Consider the following 27,713-nt stretch of genomic DNA (forward strand, 5'->3'; position numbering starts at 1 on the left):
TAACATGATCACATGTGTGGAATGTGATGTTTCAGAAAGTTACCATTGTTTAATGTCAAAATGTCCAAGATGACATCACATCAAGCAGGAGGAAACTGGATTTAGAAGTCACTCCCATTAGGCAGCCCTCTTTGTTCATATGCCCAGTGTGTATGGAGGGGTTGGTTTAGTGTGATGTCACTTTTAGAACACTGTCCATTCACCTACATTGACCAATTAGATTGGAGATATTTTTTAATTTTTCATTTTATTGTTCATTTATAACGAGCTTAATACCAGCTAGTGGTTTCTAAACACAGGATCAGAATTCAAACCTGTGTTGCGCTGTGTTGTCTTGCTTTGAAGACAAACATGTGGCCCCTGAGCTATCCTTCCTCCCCACCTTTAAGTGGAGCAGTTTGTGCTCTATGAAAGTTCAAACCCATAGATTTTGGAGACTCCTTTGCTCACTCACTGACTGGCTGACTAATGGAGGGAAAGAGGAGAAGAAGGAGAAAACATAGAATTGATACCAACAGAAAGGATGATGGAAAAGATTGCTTTCCTTTTGGAAACATTTCTGGATTACAAGAAGTATGCTTCAAGAGAGGCATAACTGGAGTTAAAGTCCAATGACTTTTTTTTATGTAGGAAAGAGAGCAGACAGGCCCAAGTACAGAAAAAAGGGAACCGAACTATGGAGGAAAGCTGCTGCCATCTTGCTGATTGATGCTCATCTGCTCCTGAGGGGAAGAATTAAACCAGTCCTTAAGAGTGTGCCTACCTGTCTGCAAAGACAGATACAATAAATGCATATATAAGTATAGTATTAAGGGGAGCAATACTCTAAAGGGTGATAGATTACATCCCAGCATGATTTAATAGTGAAAATAAAAGGGTTGAGGTAGATAAATTGACTTTACATTCTGAGAAATTTCCAAAGTGTATGTGCTTCTGGAATTATAGTGGAATAGAATTGGTCCTATGGTGTGTATACTGGGAGATCCCCTGCCTCCTTCTCTGTGCAATGATCAAACACAGAAGAAGTATCCTGGGAGTCAAAAGGATAGCTCACTGTGTGCGTATCTAGGAAAATCAGGTAAACTGAAGTCATTTCCTGTTTACATCACCAAGCACATTTATGTTACTGACACTGATCCATTCAAGACAGAAGGAAAAGGGTGATTCACTGTTATTGAGTTCCCAGCTTTACGTTTCCCATTGCAAATGTGAAATGTGCAGTTTTACATATTATTATAACCGAAACACCATCGTAGGAAGTATAACACACATATATTTTCATTTTGCAAGTGATTCACATGCATGAATGTTGTTTTCTTAAGCGTGGTTTGAAATTCGGACATGTCCATTGAGTAAAGGATGAGTTATCCATTTTCAGTAAAGGGAAGTTAAAGAGACTTAGATAGACAGGGACATTCAAATTCAAATTTGATTTAGCAAATTAAAGCTTTTTCAGAGCCTGATTCATTTTCGAATCCATAGTGGATGAGCGTTCAGGTTAAAATTCAAACAGTGATGCAACAAGTGTATTGATCATTCATCATTGACGTTAGAATTTCATAGATGCATAATTTTGTTTATATTTACATTTTTTCAATTATTTCTATTATATTTAATAAATAGAACTTCTCTGCAACCCCGTGTTTTTATTGTCCTGAAAGGGAGAGGCCGTAGGGAATCCATATTTTTAAATTGGGGTTCTCAGATTCATGAAAAGAACTTTATTAAAAAAATGCAAATTGTGCGCTCCTGATTTGGGGTTGGTGGAAAATTCCCCTGAACTAGATGTTGCCCGATTAAAACATCCTACACTCCTAGATAGGTGTGGTAGAGAAACTAATTGCAACATCTTGGTGTCGCCTATAAGTAAACCTCAAATTGGTGGCACCAAATAGAAAATGAGTATAATTAGAAGTTCATGGCGCATGTCCAGTGACAACAACTTTGTACATTGTGGCCTGCAACCTATCAGTCACCTCAGAGATTACAGATTTCAATGTGTTTCTTAAATTGTATTTTTTCAACACTAGAGACAGAAAACATGTATTGCATGCTGATTTGTAGGTATCTAGGTTGTCCTTTTCCAACTTATGTTTTGTGGCGTGGGTTCATCCGTGACTATTTAACTTCTTTTTGATATTTTTTTTGTTTTTATTTTATTGTGTTTCAATTCAAAAAACTTTTCACAAATATATCAAAACAGATACAACTTAAAATTCACAATCGGTAAGGAGAAAATTACAATTTCACTTTTAACATTCGATAAAAAGGAAGTGAATAGAGATAGGATAAAATAGGTCATGATAAAAAGAAAAAAGGAGAAACTGCAATATACTCCAATCAACCCAGATTTACAAATGAAAGAATAGAACTCAGCAATAAAATACTACAAAAGGTTAAAACAAATAAATGAAGAGAGAAGAAGAGGAGGCTAAGATATTTGCACAATCTTATCACACCAAAATACTTAAAGATCAACCAAAAGCTTCACTTCTTCACATTTTCTTAAACATACATTTACCACCTTCCATATTTGTGTCACAGCAATGATTAAGCTCCTATTCGACCCCGCAAAACATCTAAGCCAGAAATTTTCACTGGTCATACAAATAGGATCAAACGAATTTTTATTAAAAGTATGTTTCATAGATGGAACTCATACTTTCACAACAAGTAAGGACATGCCTTGCAGTTTCAGTTTCTGATTCATCTAGACACAGTCTATAGAACCTTATATCACACAGGATTCCAGTCCAGGCTCCACGTATCCCCAATACATTAAGTCGATTCAATCTGAGTTCCATGAATATTTTACGGATGGCTTTAAATGGCATTCATTTTAGATAATGTTTTTTTTATATATAAAGGGTAGTTTAGCAAACATACACAAGGAGCTCAATTCAGCCACTTTATCATGGCTGGCAATCCAGTCCCATTTTTCAACTGAGTTCTTCAAAGATTTTAGTACCGCCCCCTTCCCATGATCCCATTTGGGGGTGTATCCTATTTTCCCCAAAAAATCAAGGATTTTCTTCTGAAAAATATTCAGAGCTGCATGTTTGCCTCCCTCCAATCCTTCATGAATAATATGCAATAACGTACCATGGTGTGCATTCTTTATTTTGACATAGAGTCTGGCCCTGTTAAATTCAATCTGAGCAGATAGGGAGATAAGGCCCATTTCAATCCGAATGGCCTGGATCAGAGTGTAATTGGAGAGGCCAAGTAATCTTCTCCAAATGAGTCCCTCCGTCACATCTGCCCAGGTTGACCGATCAGAGAAAGAAGATTCTAGAGCATATAAGAAAATAGCCACCAACATTTGCTTGTAGATATTAAGAATACCCAACAAGCTTAAGCCAGCTCTTTTCTGTGAGAATGTCATAACAGCAGATAGTGTGGCCAAGACTTTGGTTCTCTTACTTGATTAGACCAGAGGATTCATTTGTCTTCTTTCTCTACACCTTTACCTTCTTTATCATACCTAAGCTGCATGGTACGGTCAATATTTTGCAGCAACCAACCGCCATGAACTGGGTTTTTTTCAGATTAATTGAGAGTCCATTTGTTTGTGCATACTCACATAAGGCAATAGCGCTGTACCAAATACCAACATAAGTATTGTCAAATAATATTGTCTGCATAGCAGATCCCCCCAACCTTATGACAGGCAATTTTAGGAAAGGCATTCATTTTAACCTTAAATATGCCACCAAAGTCAGCCATAAATAAGTTGTAAATTGTGGCGGCAAGTGCGCATCCCTGTCGGACCCCTTTATGTATGTATATAGGATAGGATAGTGTATCCCGATTGTCAAACCTAATCCGTGATCTACTATCATCATATATCATCATACAACATTAGAGGAGGTGAGGTGGCATACCAAAGGATCTAAGTTTCATCCAGAGATTCTGGCGTTCAACAGAATAAAAAGCAGAGGAAAAATCAACATATAATGCACATAGCGGTAACCTCTTGTCACAATTAGCCTGCTCTAAGATATTTTCTTTCTCAATCCATTTATTAATTTGATGAAGAATAAGGGTACAGAAGACTTAGCTTGGAACATCAGTAAGAGCCAGAATCTGATAACTCTCAGGCAGGTAACGGGGGCGGCTCTGAAATACCGGAATGAGATTAGAGACCTTCCAAGAGTCAGGCATCCTCCCTGTCTTTATAATCTTTTGTAATAGCACTGCCAAGATATCTGCCCATACTTCGGGATTTTCTTTAAGGAGGATATTACAGAGCCAGCGGGCCCGGGGGCACGTTAGCATTTAAGTTTCTTAATTATTAGCAGAATATCATCCCTGCATATGGACAGATTGTCAATCGGTTTGGGATCTAATTTGTCAGTTTCCCCATGGAATTTGTTGGTAAGATATTTGGTCCAGGTACAACTGTCTATAGGAATTAGAAGCTCCAGGTTACCAGCATTGCTAATAACTCTGAAGCTAAACCAGAACTTCTTAGTATTACCATCAATGAGCAGCATCACCATGTGTCGCCATTCAGTATTTTCTGTCAGAGGCCATATAGCATCTACTCGCATTACGATAGTTGTTTCGTATTGCTTTTTTGGCCTTCAACAAGGGCATTAAGCATAGATCTGAGCTATCACAGTGCCACAGTTTTTTTCTCATCTCTCTTTTCAGATCCCTTATGTTCTTATGAAACATTCTACTATTAATTGCATCAGCTTTTTGGGGGCATATCTTCCCCGCAATGGGCATCAGCTCATAGTGATCTTTGGATATCCAACAAACAATATCTTCTGCAGAGAAGTGTAAGAGATGCTCAACTGCAATATTCTCACACCATTTTTTTGCCTTAGTCAATTTTGAGTCAGACCATCCAATCCTACTTTTGTTATCATACATATAAATTTCACCCACAGCATCCCTAACCGGAGGAACAACAACCAGCGATATCACACACTGCAATAGGTAATGATCACTGAATGTATTATTCACAAGCTTGAAACCTTTTAGTTGGCCAAATAACTTCTCGCTGAGGCAAATATAATCAAGAGTGAAGGTATGACCATTATTAGACCAGGTAATATGATTTAGAGATCTATCATAAGTACTTCCATTAATTGTAGATAGTTCTATAGCAGAGATAAATGTTTTCCAGCCAGTTGCTTTAGTAAATGCTCCGATATCACTAGACAGTAAATTAGAGTTGAGATTCCCACCTAGCACAATATCCAATTTGTTTTCATCTTTACAATGTCAGCCCTTCATAAATGTCCTGATGTATAGTAGAGGTATGTTCATCTCCTGGCGGATCATATATATTGATTACGATTATTTGGCAACATTACCCTCACCATAAGAACATAGGCTTGCTGGAGAGTAATACACATTCTTGGGAATTTAAAGAGTTGGACACCAAAATGGTAAGGCCCCCAAAAGGTCTGCCCTTATCACCTTTTTTTGCCAAATTATGATAGGACTTGAAGCCATCAAAAACCGCATTCTTTAGCAGCCACGTTTCTTGCAGAAAAACAAAGAGTGCACCATTTAGCAGTTGAGAGGACCCATTATCGGCGAAGAGATGGCTATGACCTCTCGTATTCCAAGAAACAACAATGGAATCCAATCATCCACTATTATTCACTGGTGGCAGAAAAGAACACAGCCATTGCCAATGGGATTTGTTAACATCATTTCCAATCTTATTACTCTTTGCCTGCTTGCGGTTGCCGTCAACCTCCAGGTTAACTTTAATCAAATGTCCACCAGCCATATTTAGATTATCATCAAGCAGATAGCCACTGCGTTTCTGATCGTCTTTGCATTCTCTAATAAGGCAAACGACCGCTTCTGAATAGCAATGTATCCTACTAAATTTACTTTTGCTCGGCTCCACAAATTTAAAATCCCCACTTTTTAGTATCCGCAACTGCAACACCGAGCTCAAGACTTCCAACTGTTTACTCCTATTGATAGCCTTATTATTTCTGTTATTTCAGCTAGAGATAACAAACTGTTACTTTGGGAGGCATTTATTTGATGGAGTAGAGGGCCCAGCAGTCCCCATGGACGCCTCATATTTTTCAATCATAGTACATTTTTTCTTTTGTCACCTTCGAGAACTTAACCTTGGGTTTAGCTTTAGGCAGTGAAAGCACTGCCGGTTCAGCCACACTGTCATTACTACTAACTGAGGAAGTATCAGCCATGCTAGTACAACACTCACTCATCCCATCAGACAGATCATCAGCCACTTGGACCCCCGGGAGATTTTTGTCAGGGATTTTATTTTTCTCAGAGTCAATTACCCAGGAGGTTAAGGTGCCCATTTTAAGAGCACATTTTTTTGGCATTTCAGGCCACCCTCTTTCTGCTCCTCTTCATACGATTTTTATTGGGCACATTATTCTCTTTATACTCAACAGCAGGTAGCACCCCAGCTTTAGAAGCTTTCTGCATAACTCGGGCCCTCCTTCGTTTCGCTCGTTTAGATAGCTGACAGGAGCCTTCACTCTCACTGTCACTACCTATCATAATTTCAACCAAGGTAGATTCCAAGTTAGTATTAAACACATCAGACACAGGAGCTAAATTACTAGCAACTGCCCCACTTTTAGTTGCCACCCCCAACTCAGGAATAGAGTCTGCCTTAACCATTTCTCTCAGTGAGTCAGCATTATTTCTGAGTTTTGAGGTAATAGTGTAACAGAGCCTCAGTAGTATTTTTAAGGCAAAGCTGGTAGCTGTGTTGTGTGTTTCTAGATCTTTGAGTTTAGCCTCAATATTACATTTACCAGATTCAATGTTCGAAATCAGCAAGGCATTGTCACGTGAGATACTAGTGCCCACATTCGAGCCATCAGCCAAGCCGTAAGACGGGGAGAGCAAGAAAGTCTGTCCTTGTTCACTGTGGATTCATTATTAGATGAGTTATTTCCATTACATAGATCAAGATCCACTACAGTCGACATTGTTTATCAGGGCCTCATGTCCCAGTCCTTTCCAGTTGTGAGATGTGACCTTCTAGGCTGTAGCAGAGGTTAAGTAGCGAATTATTGTTATCAAATTCAGCAGTTATACCAGCCTCATCATTCGTTGGAATAACACTGGCAGTTGGTACCATGTAAATTTGTGCCACCGCAGTATTCTCTCCAAAGAAATCTGTGATCTTTTTATCTTTAGGTAGAACAGGCTGCACACAGATTTCCTCAGACCGTGCAGCCTTTTCAGTATTCGCAGTTCTTTTATTATTCTTAAGCTTACTTCTCAGCTTCATATTGAAAGTTATGCTCTAATAGAGGTACCGCCTCACTCCAGAGGTATAGATGCTGTACAAGAATCTTATAGACTTAGAGGGAAATCTCCTCAAACTGGCTCAAAGAGGAATCAATCTGCATGAATCAGTCTGCAGTCACCAGCAGCAACAGAGGAGCAAAACCCAAACAAGTTGGCACTGTAAATTAACCCGATGCCCACCGTGCCCACAACAGAGAACAGCATGCTGGCTCAAAGATTATATCCGCAGGCACCAGCAGGAATTTATAATGAAGCAGAAGGGCCTGCACTTAGCGCTGTCACTTTCCACCCTAGAGTATGCCACAGATTAGCTGCCGACTGTTCAGTTCATTCACAGATAGCAGAACGGGAGCAGACGCCCACGAAGATGAAAATAGAACACTGTGCAAGTGCGGGTTTGAAACGGTGAAATAACCCTGGTGACCGAGTATTGCGTGTACAAGTCTATAACCAGCAATTAAAGGGGCAATAAATGTATAGGGCATCCAGGCCTATCAAAGCCACTATCTTTGCAGAAATAGCACTTACCTTCAGTATCAGTATGCGCAGTGTGTTTAAGGTCGTGGATTGCAGATGCGATGAAAAGAGAAAGAGGACTTAGACAGAGTCCTGGTATAACGTCTTAGTAGGAGAATACAATAATAGCCTCCAGTCACCTCAAAGTCACAGAACACACTGCACTACACACCGTGCTATGCTCCGTGCATGTGCGGTGTGTTTAAGGCCATGGATTGCAGATACGATGGAAAGAGAAAGAGGACTTAGACAGAGTCCTGGTACAGCATCTTAGTAGGAGAATACAATCCTAGCCTCCAGTCACCTCAAAGTCACCGAACACACTGCGTTGCACAGCACACTTTTGATATTATCTGCTGGTGAATAAGGCACTGATGCAGGCAGTGTTTGTTGTAATCTATAATACTAAAAAGAATACACAAAGGACATACATAGCATATCACATGGCAACCAGAAGCATAGCCATGATGTATTTTGGTGCCGATTTCTCTAATAGTTTGAACAGCTATAAATGGACTATGTATAACATATTTAAAAATAATAACATGTATACAGTGGGCATGTGAACCCTCATTTCCTGAAAATAAAACCTGCAATGCACTTGATAGTGTAATACGTTTTGAGTTAAGCTTTGACTTAAAGGCTAATCAGAGGTGTGTCCTAAAGCAGAATTAGTCATATTACAGAGAAGTTGCTTCATTGCATTTAGCACTATGGCAAAACCTGCTCTAGTCCCAAAAAAAATAAAATCCTTCAAAGCAGTTATGCATGAGGGCAAAGTACTTCGTCTGGGACAATTACGACACTGGTGCAAAAATGCAACGAAAAATAAACTTTTTGCAACAGAGAATGTTTGCCGAAGTGCACTTGCAGCGATGCTAGTGATTGGGCCCTGTTATCCTGTTTCAGCATAACTGCCCAATGTTTGTAAGTGCTCAGAAATCAGGCATCTGTATTGCAATTCTCTGTCTATTCCTTGCTGAGTGGCCTCGTGGGCTGATTGAAAGCAGCAGGCATGTGTGTTGCATTAAAGACGGCAAGAGAATCGCAATAGGTTCATTGAACACCCCGCTTTTAGGACAACATAAAATACTTTCTAAATGTTTTATTGGTATTCAGTGACATTTCCCAGGGGCCTTACATTTGGCCCACAATGTTCAATATTTGCAGTCTCGTTTGTGTTTTGATATGCCTTTACATTTTTGCAGAACTTCACTAAATCGTACACACTTGCACATGTATTTTTCGTTCATAAGTTATTGCTCTGACGTTTGCTCTTTCAGCAGCGGGCTTAGGCTGCTTCGCTTGTGTATCTCAAATCTGCTGAGCTGTTATATTTATGGGCCAGGTAATGCCCTGTAGCGGCTGCTATATAACAATGTCAACTGGACTAATCCTCACACAGCCTCAATTTAAATGGCTAATTGCTCTCAAATTGCTGCCCATAAACCTTACGCCCGCTCCCTCTGTGCCGTTTTGATGAAGGATAACCCGCGACATGTGACTTAGTGGCAGGCAAAACCTAAACTATAAATAATATTTACACCAGTTACACCGAGCATGTATGTGCAGTTTTGCCTATAAATATGAGCAATGAGCATCCTGCATTTTTACTAGATTGCTAATGGTTTGGCCTACAACTCTGCTGCACTTAGGGCCAGCGTCAAAATGTATTGCACACCTTGTCTGCAGTGTGCGCTCCAGAAAGAGCAAGCATTGGCAAAGCCCAGAAAGAGCAAGCATTGGCAAAGCCAAACCTTTTGAGCTTTGAAACCTGCATACAAAGAAACATACATTGGAAAATGACAACATCAGTACCAACTGATCCGTGTGCATAATTAACGTTTCTGTCTATAGTTCTGGAAACAAACAAAAGTTCAAAAACAGGTGTCAAGTATATCGTTCATTACCAGGCGGGGTTGGGTGGGCAGCAGACATGGCCTTTAATGGCCGGCAAACCCGAGCTTCAGTTGGCTTGAGTGAAGGGAGGGCTTAAGCTCAGGCATAGCTCTCAACTCACACGCTTTTGGCGGGTGTCACCCACCTTGTAAAGGGCTGGATCACCCGCCAAGCCTACTGCGCGCCCATTCATTCCAATGGGCGTCTCACCCGCCAAAAACAAAATCGGGTGATTTCACCCGCCTTTGTAGCACAAATGATTGAGAGCTATGGCTCAGGCTGCGGGCCGTTAAAGGCCATGTCCGCCCACCACTGGGCCGTGAAAGCTATTCGCACCCCTGGGATTTAACAGAGTGTGGATACTTTTCTTTTTTGGTGTCCGTCGGGAGATCAGCTCATCTCCTGTGGGAGTAAAAAAAAGGGAAACAAATGCCTACCACCGTTAAAAGGGAAAAGGGACTAGGTCCCTTTTCGAATGACAGCAGCCATAAAGAACATGTTCCAAAATGGCTTCCGTCATCTGAAAAGGGACCTAGTCCCTTTTCTATTTTATTTGCTGCAGTGCGTCCAGAAATTAGAGCATTGCGCCTATAAAGACAGATTTTCATTTGTCTATCTGTCTTTCTTGGGTGCGAAGTATGCAACATATGTTTGCTCTATGCACATTTGTGATTAGGGGAAAATCCATTTGTGGTGCGCACATTTAAACGTCCTTTGAGAATTAGGCTCATATTTTTGTTTGGCACAGGTATACGATGTGCTGGTGTAGCTCATTACTTGCGCCCAAAACATTTTGATAATTTGGCCCTAAGTCTGAGAAAGCTTGTTCATTTCGAAGCATTGCCATACAATGCTGAGGTACTTGCCCCATTGCCAAGGAATGCTATCAATGCCAAGAAACTTGACCCATTACTGATAATTGCCAACAACTAGCCAGAACCTTGCCTTTTCACTAAGTGTTGTAATCAGTTTCACAGCTAGGGATGGGCGAAAATGGCTAATTCTCCTCCATGGGAAAATTGGCAGAATCTTGGCAAATTTCCCAGAATCCGTCAATTTCGCCTGCTGAGCAGAATTGACCATTTAGGGCCATTTCCCACCCGAAATTTTGTTTTTTCGACATTTCGTATTTGAAAAATTGTGGGCAGGGAAGGAGTGTTTCACCACTTGAAAGTTCGTTTTTCTCCAAAATGTTGTCTTTTGTGTTTTTCGGAGCACCCAAGAAACGAAATTTCGACACAAAACAAAATTTCCACTTCTAAAATACCCACCAATAGTGGGACACACAAGGTGGAAAATCATCCTAGTCGGCGGTTTGAACCGGTTGGTGATTGTGGGCAATCTCGTTTTTCCGGCGGGATTATCTCCCACCCCTATTCACAGCTGCTGGCCCACTCACAAAGGATTGCTATCAACTATCCAGTTATTTGCCTCATTGCTGTGGAATGAAAACACAATGCCAGATACTGGCTCACTGATGCCACTGGCTCCTCCCCTAGCAAAGTCGGTCACTGTAGAAGAGGAAATGGACACTGCATGCTTCTGCCTTGGCCAGCTCCTCGTCAGTGCAGTGATGCTGCTCTCTTCCCCCCTCCATTGACCTTGAAGATGTGCTGGCCCAGAAGAGCATAGAATCACTGTGAACTTCTTCCCATTCACTGGCTTTGATGAGCCGTTGGTCAAATGAGAAGAGTTCGACCATTGACTTTGGGGGAGCGCATCGATCTTCTCATGCTAGCCTTGAACACTGGTAGAACAACAGCACTGATCGACGCATTAAGAGCTACTTTAATGAAAGTGAATTATGGACTTCCACAAACCCACTTGACAGATACAATGTGGGATACGCGGTTGTTGAATATGTGCCTCATGGATTCCCAAATTCAGATGCCCCATTTTCATCACGCGCTCAGTTGCACACATTGGCGACGGTGGATATGTAAAAGACGTTAGTGTGTATCCCACCTTCAAAAACAGGATTGGTGAAAAGATGAGAGGAGATGCCTAAGGATACTGCAGTATGTGCATGAAATGGGCACAATGTAGTGTGCAGTCAACCAAAGGGTCATTCCAGGTTTTTTGGTGCATATTTCAGGCACAAGGCTGCAATTTTCTTGACTGCATTTTCGACCCTTTTGTCAAAGATAGACTGTGGGATGTTTTTATCCACGCATCCAAGCCCTACCTCAAAACTGTGCAGTACTGACATGGAAAACATCATGATGGCCAGAGCGTCCCAGAAAATGCACAGGGAAATGCATGAAGAATAGGCTGCCACTCATTTTTGCCGATGTTATGGGCACAGAAGTACACTGCCTAAAACCACCATTGGACTACCCACACAGTAGTCTGAAACCATTGGGAATGGCAATGCTGATTGCCAAAAGCAACCTAGAATTGTGGGGAATTCATTTTCTTAAATCCCAAAAAGGGGTGCAGTACCAGTACTCACCACTATCAGAAAGCCGGCGTTTTAAAACCACCAGATTTTGTTTAAAACTGAATAAGTGAACCCAAGGCAAGCCAAAGAAAGACTTACTGAGAGGTGGATACAATCTAAAGTTATATTCTGAAGTGACTTGAAGGTTTATAACAAGACTGGCTGAGCTCTGCAGGTCTGCAGCAGCCTAACTGAAACTGGATTTAAAACTACCAAAAATCGAAATGTTTAAAAGAAATGAGTGACCTACTTTTGAGTGTCACATAAGTTGTCACTGTTGAAATGCCATAGTTTTGAACTTAGAATCGGCATTCTAGCTGCATATGTAAACATTGTCTTGACTTAAACTGGGTAACAAAAAGTGACATTTTATCTGAAGCCTGGCTTAAGGAACTGAATTCTGCCCACCAGCTACCCCCGACAGGAGATGAGACTTGCACAACAGCTGTGTTCCCAGGCCTAGCTGCCCTTTTGCTGCTCCCACCAAAAGGGATATGACACTTCCCTGATTGAATTACCTGGGCTCTGCAGGAAATTGAACAAAGCCCTGTCCTGACTCAGGCAAATGTTTTATTACGGGGGCCGTAAAAAGTGACTTCCTCCTGAAGGAAAGGGGAGGAGCACTGCCTGTGAGAGCAAGCTGGCTTGGCAGAACTGGAAAAACCAGAAATTCAACCTTGTGCTGGGGGCAAACCACACCCCTGTAGCCAGAATATGGTTTTAGAAAAAGATGAATAACTCATAGTACGGACTTGTCATAATTATTTAAATGATACCATAATTCTTGTGATTTTTCTGCCCACATTTTAAGAGGTTTTTAGAACCGGTGGCATGATCTGGGGGCAAGCTAGCAGTTAAGAGGGTATTACTTAAAATGTATGCATGTTAAAAATCTGACACTTCATCAAGTAATGTCCATACTCCTTGCGCACATGTGTATAAATTTGGGGTAATGTCCAATATTGCGAAACCCGTCAAAAAGTGAAATATGTTGTCATTTCTGAATGCAAGCTCCCAGGAAGAGCAGATTTGGACAGGGTATACCTCCTGTGATATGTGATGGGTGCATGTAATTTTAAACAAATGTGTACCTGTGCAAATATGTCTTTTGGGTCAAAATATAGATTGTGTGTAAAGTTGACAGGGGTGGGTTCTCTGTATCATAAACAGACCTCATCATGATGGCACTTCATTTCATTCCCCCAATCGAGGGGAAGAGGAGGAAGTGGCCAATGACAAGTGGAGAGGGGTAGAGCCTAGTGATGCTGCACACACACCCATTTTCAAAACACATAAAAGCAGACAGACAGGACAGATAGGGACATTCAATTCCATTTGCTGCAACGCGCTCTGCCGGACCATACCACATCCAGAGATCCAGACTTCAAATCCATCAATCTCCAGAATCCAGAGAGAGAGCAGAGCTGACCCAGACCACTGTTAGCAGAACCAGAGAGCTGACCCAGATCACTGTGAAGTGCAGAGACCAGACCAGAGTCCAGTCTAAAACCTGACCAGATCCGTGGCGAAGCCCATTTATTTCAAAAATATAGTGTGAGTACCTAGCAGAACTGTGCAGAACCAATCTCTTAGTTAAAATAATATAATTCAATCTATTTTAATCTAAGTAGAACTGCCTCCTAACTGTCACCTGTCATTTGTAAAGCTGTCACCTGTCATTTTCTAGTTGCAAGCTGCACTTGTCACTTTGAATTTTAACATTCCAAATCCGAAAAACTACCTTTATTTAATCGCTCATATCTCTGTGACCGTTTGTCCTAGAGACTTGCAGTAACTTTCCTCTGAAAGCTGGCAATCGTGGCTTTCCTATGAACCTAGAACCGCATTACTACCCCCGATAGTTTGGCCGCAGCAGTTTTCTTGTTTTCAGTTGCCAAAAATTCGTTTAACCTGCTAGTTACTCCTAGATCCTTGCTAAAGTGAGCCTGAACTCATCCCAAGTATATTTCACTCACCCTGAATCTCTAGAGGGAATTAAAAGCATTTTAGCATATTTTTCACTTCATTGATAGCACATATAAAAGCATTTTGGGCCTGTGTTTCCAACTTCTGTAGTCTAAGCTTGCTGGGGTGAACTGAATTACAGTTGATTGCATTTCTGAGAACTGTGTGCTTTCCTTCCATTTCCTTGCATTGCATAAAGGGGGGAGGGGATTGCCAGAGAAAAGTGATTACATTGTTTTGTTGAAATCATATTGAGTATTTTCTGTATTGCATTTTTCATTCAACATTACATCCATCTGAACTTATATAAAGTATTCTCTACCACCTTATTCTTCTGTTCCTATTCACAAGTGTGCTAGTGCCAGGCTATCCATTATTGATTACTGATCAAATTAAGTGTGATATCCAATTATTAATTTATTATAAAGTGTGATATATATCTATATTGTTTAAATTCTCAAATAAACCTTTTAAACTTGCAAAACAGAACTACTTCTTGGCTCAGTGGGGTCAGGGGTATTCCAAGAGAGGAGTGCTATATAGGGGTAGTCATCCAGAACGCATGAACTGGACATAAAGATATATCAATAAGGGTTTCCATTCAGTATCCCAGACTAGGCATTGACTTAGCTGTAGTGTTGCATTGAATCATCTTACAAATTGGGGGCTCGTGCCGGACGTTTGGATTAGATCTATCACTTGTGCAGATTAATACAGCGTGCCAGCTGACCAGATACACATATCCGGTCGGATCACACGCTGTGTTACGCTGTAAAGCACTCCTCAAAGGAACGCTCTAAGAAAAAGGTCTGTTATGCAAAAATAAAATACTAATTTCTGTAAATCAGGACAGAGACCAATCACTAGAATGACGACCTTAGTAGACATGAAAATAGCCAGAGAGCACTTCTTACATAAGTTATTTGTGAGAGGTGAGTGGACTCACCAGGACCGCATGGTCTGGTTGCAGGCCATCACGCAACAGGTCACTGAAACAGGGTCAGATATATGGGGAGATCAGGGTCCCCTACATGTGGCCCTGAGTGAACTATACATGGCTCCTAAAGCTAAGGATGAACAAGACAAGATGGTTAGGATAGCGGCATACCTGTACCTATATATGGGAGACATGCAGGATAAATGTACTGAAAGCCAAGATCTGGCGAATAAGCGACAGATGGCGTTAGAGAAGGTCCAATCTGACCTGGTCTCTTCTGAGCAGAGGCTGCAGGGGAGCCAGGAGTCAGAAAATGAGAGTAGACAGCACATCATTAAAATAAAGAAGGGTATGGACATCCTGCAACAGGAAAAGGCTGACCAGGATACCAGATTTCTGGCCTTGCAGAAGGAGTACCAAGAAGGTTTGGACTCCCTACTGCAGAGCCAGAAAAAGCTGGAGCAACAGTTAGACTTCAATAGGGCATGTGCTGAGCAGGTAGTCACCCTGCAAAGCCACCTAGATAGGGAGAAGGCAGAGAGCAATAAACTGATTTTGAAAGACCTGGATACCCAGGCAGAGTTTGACCAGGAGCGCCAGAAAACTGGTGCCTTCCAAAGGCAAAGGGGCGACCTGGCGGCACAGATGCAGGCTCTTAGTCAGGAAAGGGATACCTTAGGCCAGGAAGTCTGCCACTTAAAAAGGAAATTGGAAGAAAATCACCTGGCCCACCAGGGACTGGGTGACCTCCAAAAAGAACACCAGGACTTGCTAGAGCACACCAGGAGGGTGGAGGATGCTCTGGCAAGACAGGAGCAGGCCAATAGGGACACAGCTCAGGAGGTAACCCTCCTGCAGCAAAGACTGGCCCAGTGCTCCAGGACCAATCAGGAAACGCAGAGAGAGAATGAGGCTCTCTGCCAGCACAATGATAGACTCCAACAACAGGTAGCGATGCAAGGGAGACTGATAGAGTCTAGTAAGGCCTTAACTGAGGAACTGAAGGCACAGGCTCTTGCATTGCAACAGGGAGCAGGGGCGGATAGAGATGAGGTTCGCTGGGAAAGAGAAACTCCTGAGCAGAACCCCAGGAGCCCTAGTACCAGAGGCCTTTATTTCTCTCAGTCCCTGGACTCTGCCACCCCCATGTCCCCTGGCGCACATGAGCACAGGGCCACAGGGATGGCAGATTACTATCCAGCCAGAAGCATGGGGCTCATAGGCCAGTACCATCCAGGAATGGAGGGGCGGGCATCCGGGTATGGGCACCCAAGCACAGTGCAATTTGATGGGGAAGCCCAGGTGAGTAGGCCCATTAAGGGCATCCTGAAAACCTCTGCCCAGTTAGGTCAGTGGGGGGGTACCCATCAAATCCTGGCAGCAAGGAGGGATCAGAAGACTCCTCTGAACAGCACAGGACACAGGAGACCAGGTCCCCACATTCTGCCAGCCATTCCCAGGCTCGCAGAATCCGGGAAAACCTGGAAGGTCAGACAGGAACCTCTGGGAGCAGTGCCTCTGAGTCAGAGGACGAATGGACAAGGGTTACCCGAACCAAAAAGGCCAATAAGGCAAAAAGGGCCTTGATTAAGGACACATTGAAACAGATTAAGGCAATCAGGAGTGTCATCACGCCTTATCATAAGAACGCCAAGTACTCTGTTTGGGAACACTTGGAGCTCTATGAGCAAATGATGGAGACTTTTCATTTGATGGACAGCCAAAGCTGTATCCAATATGTAAAGTGGACATTCGCCCCAGAGTACTCCAGTTTCTTTGCAGGGCTGGAGGACCAAAATCATTCCAGGTGGTCCACCTATAGGGCGGCCATATTAAAACATTTTTCTGTTCACAGAAATCCCCAAGAGGCTCGCAAGGCAGCCTACAATTTGCAGTGTGGGGAGGATCAGGCCCCACAAGAGTTTGTGCAAGAACTGAAACGTGCCTTTGCGCAGACCACCAGAAGGGTGCGCACAGACAGCAGAGAATTTATTAATACGTTTTTCCATGCCTTGCCCAAATATATAATGACCCAGCTCGTGAGAGATTTTCATGAGAAAAGATCTTTAGAATGGGTCATTGAACAAGCCACCCGCATCTACGAGGTGCAGAAACCGGTGGAAAACAAAAACCAGCCCAAAAACCCCAAAACTAACAGCACCCCTGCTGCTGCCAAGGTGGCAGAGGTAAAGGTCACCCCCGTTTTAGAGTTGGAGATGGGGGGGCCTAAAAACCTACCTGCACCTAATAATGCTAGGCCCAAAAGGTCCTCGGGCCAGTCACAGACAGGGAGCCAGGGAGGCAGCCCCACAAATGGGGTCCCTCGCTCTCCTGATTATGTAAGCCCCCGTTACAAGGGAAACAGACCCATCCTGGGTTGTGTGTGGACTCCTCCAGCCCAAGGGGGGGGATCCAGCCAAGCACCTAACCCAGGGAACTTCCCTCCTAACTTCCCACAGGAGGGCAGAAATTCTCCAAATCCTGGGCAGAACTTTTTCCCCAGGTATCCACCCAATTTCCAGCCCCAAAATCCTCCACCCTTCTTTCCCCAATTCCCTGAGCCCAGACAACCTAATCCGGGAGAGGGGAGGCCAAGGGTGGAGGGGTACCCAAATCTTCCCAACCCGGGGTACTACCAGAGAAGGGATAGCTACCCTTCCCGTGATCAGCCCAGGGGAGAAAACAGGGCCCCGTATCAGCCTGAGCGGGTTTCCCAGTTAGAGCGCCAGGTTCAAAACATGGCGCGGTATCTGGGTCACATACTGAGGGCTCAGCAGAACCCTCAGATCGGCATGCCGGCGCAGAACGCACCCAACTCTGGACCTGGTGCTCCAGAACAATGACGGGGGCAGCACCCCGATAACCCACCGGTTCCCAGGGAGGAGGCACAAAGGGAAGGGGGGTGTAAAACCTTGGAGGAAGCTTCCTTCCTCACTTGTAAACAGCCCCTGGAAACCCAGGAACCGGAAACAAAATCTCCTGCCCCTGAAAGCCTGCCTCCCATCGAGCAGAGGGGGGGTAGGAGAAACAAAAGACCCAAACAGACTCAGTTTGAGGAGGAGGTACAGATCTTCCAATTTGAGGGAGAGGGATCCTTAGAGGATCCTGGGAAAAGGATCTTCTCCTTCAGAGAGGGGGGAACTCCTCCCAAAGATAAATGGGTCCCTAGGGATGCAAATCCAGACTGGGGAGATGTGGAGACTGAGCTACCGCCGCCCACCATCTCATCCCAGAACCAACAGCAAGAAAATCCCCTGGTTCAAACCCATCCTGGTGACTGCCTCCAAAAAGGGGGGGGGCGGCCCGGAACCGGAGCCAGGGGAACCCACAATGGCTGTGATCTCCAGTTGCCAATTTTTTCTTTCAGATTCCCAAGGCTCTCCACAGAATTCCGCCCAAATCTCTTCGCTAGCGATGTCCAAAACCAGAAAGTTAGCCCACCAGTTGTCCAAAAATGTGCATTATCTGTGCCCCCTTGAGGAGAAGGAGGGAACATATTATGCCCCGGTACAAGTACAGGGGCAGGGTACGATTTCAGAGCTGGTGGACACGGGATCTCAAGCTACCCTTCTGTCCAGAAGGGCCTTTGATGAACTGAATGCAGGAAGGGGAGGGAATTACCAAATTCCTCTCACCTCACTTCCTGGACAACTCCAGAACTTTGACGGGAAGGAAATTCCCGTTGAGGGGACTGCAGACTTGGACATTAAAATTGGGCGACACAAGTTGAAACACCCGGTCATAGTTGTGACTCCAGAGGGCACCCCTTGTTTACTGGGGAATGACCTCCTGAGGAGGTTGTCACCCTTAATATATTGCGTAAACAAGGTCCTCTGGACCCAGACTAGCCGACCAATAAAATTAAAACAGAGTGTCAACCATGTTAGTTTAAACGGCACCTGCCACATGGTTGAACAAAAATCTGACCAAGTAGAATTTTACTTCCAGAATAGCCAAATTCCAGACGTGACAGTAATAGCAGTAGGACAACAGACTGGTGATGGGGGGTCCTCTCTATTTCTGAAAATCAACCTTCCTTCCAGTCTAAAGTGGTATTCCACGCTGGAAGGAAACACTCTGAAATTCTATACTAATCCACAATCAGAAACTCCCACTCCTATAGTCCAGAAAGATGTGAAATCAGCTCAGAGCCTGGCTGATATTCAGCAAATTGGAGAGCAGTTGTTCATCCCTGTCCAGTTAAATGATGGGAAGGACTCTGTTCTCGCTCAAGTGTGTGTGAACAACGGTAAGAGCTTCATCAGCGAAGCCATGTTCCGCCAACTCCCAAAAGATCCAGCCATTCCCACATTCAAACTGATAGACAAATGGGAAATGGACCTGGAAGCACCCAACTCCAAACATCTCCTGCCAAGCAGGTGTATGCTCAAAATCTCCATTGGCAACAAGAGCATAGTCCATAATTGTTGGGTCGTGCGAGACGTCACTGCCGCCTTTTACTTAGGCAGTGACATTCTCAATCGCTTTGCCATTAGTTTGGACCTAATAAACTTCAAGGCTTGGTCCCGATTAGCGGATAATCCCATGGGCTTTGATGATCCAGAAACGCATTTAGGTCAGCTCAATTGCTACCTTATGCAGTTGAAATTCAGACTAAAGAGGAAGTCACCATCCCAGAAAGGACCCGACAATTCTCCCTGGAAGTGAAAGTTAAAAGAGGACAACATTTGAAAAACCCTGATGCTTACATACATCTAAACGCTTCTCTCCAACAGCAAAGGTTGGGGGTAAACCCAACTCCATTAGTCAACATAGAACATGACACCATTCCAATAGAGGTGGATAACAGCGACTTAAAGAGTATTACTCTAGCCGCAGGCAGCATTATTGGAATGGCGGTTGATGACCGACATTTTTCCATAGATTTAGGTAATGAACTGTTAGGGCCAATCCCCAAGGACTGCTTTGACAGTGACAGTGATGACAATACGACACCAGACAGGATTTTTACCCGGCATGGGGGGAACTTCCTGGTGTACACTTCTTGCCCTTATGGTAAGGAAGATGTGACTTGTGACTTCAGGAGGGATGAGGTGATTTTCCAGGTCCATGAGGGCTGCCTTTCCCACCTGAAGCCTCCAGTCCAAATCAGCACTCTGACCAGGGACTTCTCCACCCAGCTGGCGGAGGCCGCTGAAATAGCCAAACCAGAAGTCTTTCCAGGCTTCAGGCAGATGGTGGAAGAGAGAGTCAACCTAGCTGATGCCTGTGTGACTCTGGAACAAAAGCAAAAGTTGAAACAAGTTTTCTTGGATTTCCAAGATCTCTTTACGGTAGACTCATATGACTGTGGTCGCACTGACATCCACACAACAACAATCCCCACGGACCCTGGCATGACTCCTGTGTTTGTGAAGCAATATCGCTTGCCTCTCGCATCAATGGAGTCCCTTACTGAAATAATTAAGAACCTTGAGTCCCGGGGAATAATCCGTCCCATCCACAGCACCTTCAATAATCCGGTGCTGGGAATATTAAAGCCAAACGGCCAGTGGAGACTCTGCGCCGACCTCAGGGAGCTCAACAAACGGGTCCATACTTCCCGATGGCCTCTTCCCTACATTGACCAAGGGCTGGCCCAGATTCAGGGGTCACAGGTATTCACTGCAATAGACCTGACCAATGGATACTGGACCGTGCCGGTCAGTAGGGAGGACCAATACAAACTGGCTTTTACCTTTGGGGGCCAGCAATACACATGGACCCGGACTCCCTTCGGATACCTCAACTCCGGCAATGAATTCAACATTTTCCTGCATAAGGCCATGCCCGACCTGGGTGCGAGGGGTAACCAGGCTTATGTAGATGATGTCCTCATCAAAAGTTCATCTGTGGAGGAACACATAGCGGAGATCCGTTATGTTCTGACCCAGTTGAGGGCCGCCGGAGCAAAACTTTCCTTTCAGAAAGCACAGTGGTGTAGAACCCGTGTTAATTTCTTGGGGCATGAGATTACTGCTCAGGGCCTCTGTCCCCAGGAAAAGAAAGTGGAAGCACTTCAGAAACTGAAAGACCCCACAACTCTGCGGGAACTAAGGAGCCTCCTTGGACTGACTAATTACAGCAGAAAGTTCATTGAGGGCTACGCAGAGATCACCAGACCCCTGATTCATCTCCTGAAGGGGGGGGGGGGTCAAGTGGGGATGGGGTCCAGAACAATCCGAGGCAGTAAGACAACTCAAAAGAAGCCTCTCACAAGCGCCTTGCCTAGCTTACCCTGTCAGAAACAAGGAGTTCTTCCTGGAGACGGGGTTCTCTAATACGTGCTTGACAGCAGTATTATACCAAAAGCATGACAAGGTCAATAAAGTAATCTCCTATGCGAGCAAAACTTTATCCTCTGTGGAGGAAAAATTCAACGATTGTGAGAAGGCACTCCTGGCAACGGTGTGGGCATTGAAGAATTACCGCCCGTTTATCCAGGGGGAACACATCATAGTGGAGACTCCACACCAGCCTCTGCAATATCTCCAAAGTGACAGAATCCGGGCCGGAAATGTGAGTAATTCCCGAATTACTTCCTGGATTCTGTCAATGCAAGGCTTTCCTGTGGAGGTCAGATATGGCCAAAACAAGAAGAGTCCCCTCGCGCAAGGTCTGGCTGACTTGCATGATTGTGCCAGAGAAAACTGTCTCGAGGACGAAAGTCTAAAAATCAAGGACAACACGGAGGCATACCTTAATTCCCCACACAAAGTTTTTGAAGAGGACAAGTGTGAGGGAATGCCCACTGTCTATGTGGATGGATGCTCGTACCATGTTGACAACCACGGGGAGAAAGAACTGGTGGCCGGCGTAGGGAATGCATGGGTGAATGAGTCCCCAGAACCCTCCGCTGGATACAAAATTGGTCCCCGAAGTAGTCAGGTGGCAGAATTGATGGCTGTGCATCAGGCCATCCTCACTGCTGTCCAGCATCAACTCCACGAACTGGTCATAATCACAGATTCGGATTATGTACGGAACGGGTTCGTGGAGCACCTGGTTAATTGGAAAACCAGAGGCATGTTATGTGCTAACAACAAACCCTTGAAACATGGGAAGTTGAGCCAAAACATTGATGATCTGGTCACCTCGAATGAGATGACCATCTATTGGAAAAAGATCAAGGGTCATTCCAAAGTAGAGGGACCAGACAAAACTGGAAATGACTTAGCTGATCAGCTGGCCAAAACCGGGGCCATCCAAGGGGATCTAATTGAGATTGAGTCCCTGTTGGGGGAAATCCAGGTCACTGCTATCACTAGGTCCCAGACAAATGCTCACAACGACCTTTCAATTGCACAATGGAGTAAGGAGACCCCTGATGCTGATTTTATTACAGCTCAGAAGGGGGATCCAATTATTGGTAACACCTTGAGGACCCGGAGAACTTTCCCCTGACGGATACCGATTACATTGGGAAAGAGGACCTAAGAGTGTTGATGAAATGTCCAAAAATGTTCCGAATCCAAGATGGTTTGCTGGTAAGGAAATCCAAAGCTGGCCACGATCAGTGGGTGGTTCCTACCTCATTCCGAAGCCTGATGTTAAGTCCCGCCCATGATGCGGCCACCGCCGGTCATAGGGGGTTTCACACAACATTGGAAATCTTAAGAGAGGTTGCATACTGGCCACACATGGGGCAGGACCTCGACCAATACTTGAAGGGGTGTCTTGTGTGTGCACAATTTCAGCCATCATCCCTCACGCACCGTGCGCCTCTCCAAAAGAGGGGGATGACACTGCCATGGTCAGATTTACAAATCGACTTTGTAGGCCCCGTGATTCGCTCTGCTAGGGGGAATAAGTACATGTTGACTGTGACATGCTTGTTTACCAAGTGGGTGGAATGTCTCCCAGCCCCAAACTGCAAGGCAGAAACGGCAGCTGCCTTGATGATCACCCACATCTTTTCCCGTTTCGGTCTACCTCAAAGGATTGAGTCAGACAGGGGTAGCCACTTCACCAGTGAAGTAATGACAAAGATGTGGGAGATACTGGAGGTCAAAAGGAAGTTGCATATTGCTTACCGGCCAGCTTCCTCTGGGGCAGTAGAGAGATATAACCGAACCATTGTGAGCATATTAAAGAAGTTTGTGGCAGATTCTGGGCCAAGTTGGGATATCCGATTACCTCTGGTCCTAATGGCCATCAGATCTACCCCTTCATCTGCAACCAAAATGTCACCATTTGAGTTGATGACTGGGCGCAAGATGGTGCTTCCTCAGCATTTGCTCTACAGGACCCAAGAGCAGACACTGATAAATGCCTCCACAACTCATGAGTTTGTGGAGAATTTAAGGAAACACCTTCAACATGCTTTTGCTTATGCTCAGCGGAATCTAGAAAGATCAGCTGATAGCATGAAGACCCACTATGACCTGAAAACTTCCAGGAAGGAATATCAGGTGGGGGACCGGGTCTATCTATACAATTTCCAAAGGAACCAGGCCAAACAGCGAAAATTAATTTTTGCCTACATGGAAGGGACCCTTTGAGATTATAGACAAAATCTCCCCTGTGGCCTACAAGATCCGCATCCCCAAAGGCGGTTTGGCAGAGGGGGAAGACAAGTGGGTCCACATAAACCAGTTGAAGTGTTGCCATCCCAGGCACACTCTGCAACAACTGGAGGAATCCTCTGGAATCCTAGAGGGTACTGTCTCAGATTAATTCAGTTCTAACTTAAAATATCCTACATATCGCCTATCAAATTCTGAGTTTCTCAATGTGGGTGTTTTGGTTTTTGAATGCAAAAAGAAATGTGCATGTTCATATGTTTTGACTATAAATTTATATGCCACCCCACTATATCAATGGTGGGGAAGAAATGTCCATGAATAGGTATTGCCGCTCTTCCTTTGTCGTCCTAGGAGAAAGAAAACCTGGAGACTGGCCAAGGAGGACGATCCGGAGACCGGGAGCAGAGACGCAGGGGGCCCAGAGTACCACCCAATATTCCCATCAGGACCGGCGAGGAGAACCGATCGATCCGACCGGATGGAGGAAAAGATGCTGAACTGTGCCATCTATTGGAAGAAGATGAGGAAACATCCCAGGTCTTGCGAGTCCCATCAGTGAAACAGAATGGCCATCGCAAGAGGGGGGCTTGTGGGATGTTTTTATCCACGCATCCAAGCCCTACCTCAAAACTGTGCAGTACTGACATGGAAAACATCATGATGGCCAGAGCTTCCCAGAAAATGCACAGGGAAATGCATGAAGAATAGGCTGCCACTCATTTTTGCCGATGTTATGGGCACAGAAGTACACTGCCTAAAACCACCATTGGACTACCCACACAGTAGTCTGAAACCATTGGGAATGGCAATGCTGATTGCCAAAAGCAACCTAGAATTGTGGGGAATTCATTTTCTTAAATCCCAAAAAGGGGTGCAGTACCAGTACTCACCACTATCAGAAAGCCGGCGTTTTAAAACCACCAGATTTTGTTTAAAACTGAATAAGTGAACCCAAGGCAAGCCAAAGAAAGACTTACTGAGAGGTGGATACAATCTAAAGTTATATTCTGAAGTGACTTGAAGGTTTATAACAAGACTGGCTGAGCTCTGCAGGTCTGCAGCAGCCTAACTGAAACTGGATTTAAAACTACCAAAAATCGAAATGTTTAAAAGAAATGAGTGACCTACTTTTGAGTGTCACATAAGTTGTCACTGTTGAAATGCCATAGTTTTGAACTTAGAATCAGCATTATAGCTGCATATGTAAACATTGTCTTGACTTAAACTGGGTCACAAAAAGTGACATTTTATCTGAAGCCTGGCTTAAGGAACTGAATTCTGCCCACCAGCTACCCCCGACAGGAGATGAGACTTGCACAACAGCTGTGTTCCCAGGCCTAGCTGCCCTTTTGCTGCTCCCACCAAAAGGGATATGACACTTCCCTGATTGAATTACCTGGGCTCTGCAGGAAATTGAACAAAGCCCTGTCCTGACTCAGGCAAATGTTTTATTACGGGGGCCGTAAAAAGTGGCTTCCTCCTGAAGGAAAGGGGAGGAGCACTGCCTGTGAGAGCAAGCTGGCTTGGCAGAACTGGAAAAACCAGAAATTCAACCTTGTGCTGGGGAGAAACCACACCCCTGTAGCCAGAATATGGTTTTAGAAAAAGATGAATAACTCATAGTACGGACTTGTCATAATTATTTAAATGATACCATAATTCTTGTGATTTTTCTGCCCACATTTTGAGAGGTTTTTAGAACCGGTGGCATGATCTGGGGGCAAGCTAGCAATTAAGAGGGTATTACTTAAAATGTATGCATGTTAAAAATCTGACACTTCATCAAGTAATGTCCATACTCCTTGCGCACATGTGTATAAATTTGGGGTAATTTCCAATATTGCGAAACCCGTCAAAAAGTGAAATATGTTGCCATTTCTGAATGCAAGCTCCCAGGAAGAGCAGATTTGGACAGGGTATACCTCCTGTGATATGTGATGGGTGCATGTAATTTTAAACAAATGTGTACCTGTGCAAATATGTCTTTTGGGTCAAAATATAGATTGTGTGTAAAGTTGACAGGGGTGGGTTCTCTGTATCATAAACAGACCTCATCATGATGACACTTCATTTCATTCCCCCAATCAAGGGGAAGAGGAGGAAGTGGCCAATGAGTGGAGAGGGGTAGAGCCTAGTGATGCTGCACACACACCCATTTTCAAAACACATAAAAGCAGACAGACAGGACAGATAGGGACATTCAATTCCATTTGCTGCAACGCGCTCTGCCAGACCATACCACATCCAGAGATCCAGACTTCAAATCCATCAATCTCCAGAATCCAGAGAGAGAGCAGAGCTGACCCAGACCACTGTTAGCAGAACCAGAGAGCTGACCCAGATCACTGTGAAGTGCAGAGACCAGACCAGAGTCCAGTCTAAAACCTGACCAGATCTGTGGCGAGGCCCATTTATTTCAAAAATATAGTGTGAGTACCTAGCAGAACTGTGCAGAACCATTCTCTTAGTTAAAATAATATAATTCAATCTATTTTAATCTAAGTAGAACTGCCTCCTAACTGTCACCTGTCATTTGTAAAGCTGTCACCTGTCATTTTCTAGTTGCAAGCTGCACTTGTCACTTTGAATTTTAACATTCCAAATCCGAAAAACTACCTTTATTTAATCGCTCATATCTCCGTGACCGTTCGTCCCAGAGACTTGCAGTAACTTTCCTCTGAAAGCTGGGAATCGTGGCTTTCCTACGAACCTAGAACCGCATTCCCACCCCCGATACTTTGGCCGCAATCGCGAAAAACGCTCTCGCGAATTTGCCGCGATTTGCAAATTTCTCAACGTGTGAAAACAGCAGTTTTCTTGTTTTCAGTTGCCAAAAATTCGTTTAACCTGCTGGTTACTCCTAGATCCTTGCTAAAGTGAGCCTGAACTCATCCCAAGTATATTTCACTCACCCTGAACCTCTAGAGGGAATTAAAAGCATTTTAGCATATTTTTCACTTCATTGCCAGCACATATAAAAGCATTTTGGGCCTGTGTTTCCAACTTCTGTAGTCTAAGCTTGCTGGGGTGAACTGAATTACAGTTGATTGCATTTCTGAGAACTGTGTGCTTTCCTTCCATTTCCTTGCATTGCATAAAGGGGGGAGGGGATTGCCAGAGAAAAGTGATTACATTGTTTTGTTGAAATCATATTGAGTATTTTCTGTATTGCATTTTTCATACAACATTACATCCATCTGAACTTTTATAAAGTATTCTCTACCACCTTATTCTTCTGTTCCTATTCACAAGTGTGCTAGTGCCAGGCTATCCATTATTGATTACTGATCAGATTAAGTGTGATATCCAATTATTAATTTATTATAAAGTGTGATATATATCTATATTGTTTAAATTCTCAAATAAACCTTTTAAACTTGCAAAACAGAACTACTTCTTGGCTCAGTGGGGTCAGGGGTATTCCAAGAGAGGAGTGTTATATAGGGGTAGTCATCCAGAACGCATGAACTGGACATAAAGATATATCAATAAGGGTTTCCATTCAGTATCCCAGACTAGGCATTGACTTAGCTGTAGTGTTGCATTGAATCATTTTACAAGACATGCATTTGTCTTGCATTTTTAAAGTGTGACTTCATGTCAGGCCCTTTGTTTATTTATTTATTTATTACATTTATTATACGCCCAGACCCGGAGGTATCACGGCGTAGTTATAAACAATGGGTAAGTACAATCTTTATAAAATAACAGAAGAATACAATAAAACAATGATAATGTTGCAGACGGTGTATATACACATGGATGGTGGAGGTCTAGTCAGGAGGGGTGAAGGATTTTAGTTCAGTTTAGTATTGGTTGAATAACCAGGTTTTCAGTGATTTTTTGAATTGTGGGTAGGATGTTTCATTCTTGATATTGGTAGGTAGTGAATTCCAGTGTCTAGGAGCAAGGACTTTGAAGCTGCTTTGAGACCTGTCATGGAGAGATGTGTGCACAGGAGGGAAGGGCTAACTTTTATGATGGGCAACTTTCACCGCTGGCAGTGAGAATGCTGGGGATGTGTGTGGCACACCCATCTCTATCATCTGTTTGTGTGGGATGGGCTGCAGAGCGTCTCACCAGTCTCGCTGCTCAAATGCACAGGCCACCAGTCTAAATAAGGCGATGCTCACCCCCCTTATTTTATTCAAGCATC

This window comes from Ambystoma mexicanum, chromosome 4q (genome assembly GCF_040938575.1).
Source record: "Ambystoma mexicanum isolate Mex_15411 chromosome 4q, UKY_AmexF1_1, whole genome shotgun sequence".
In the NCBI taxonomy this organism is placed as follows: domain Eukaryota; kingdom Metazoa; phylum Chordata; class Amphibia; order Caudata; family Ambystomatidae; genus Ambystoma; species Ambystoma mexicanum.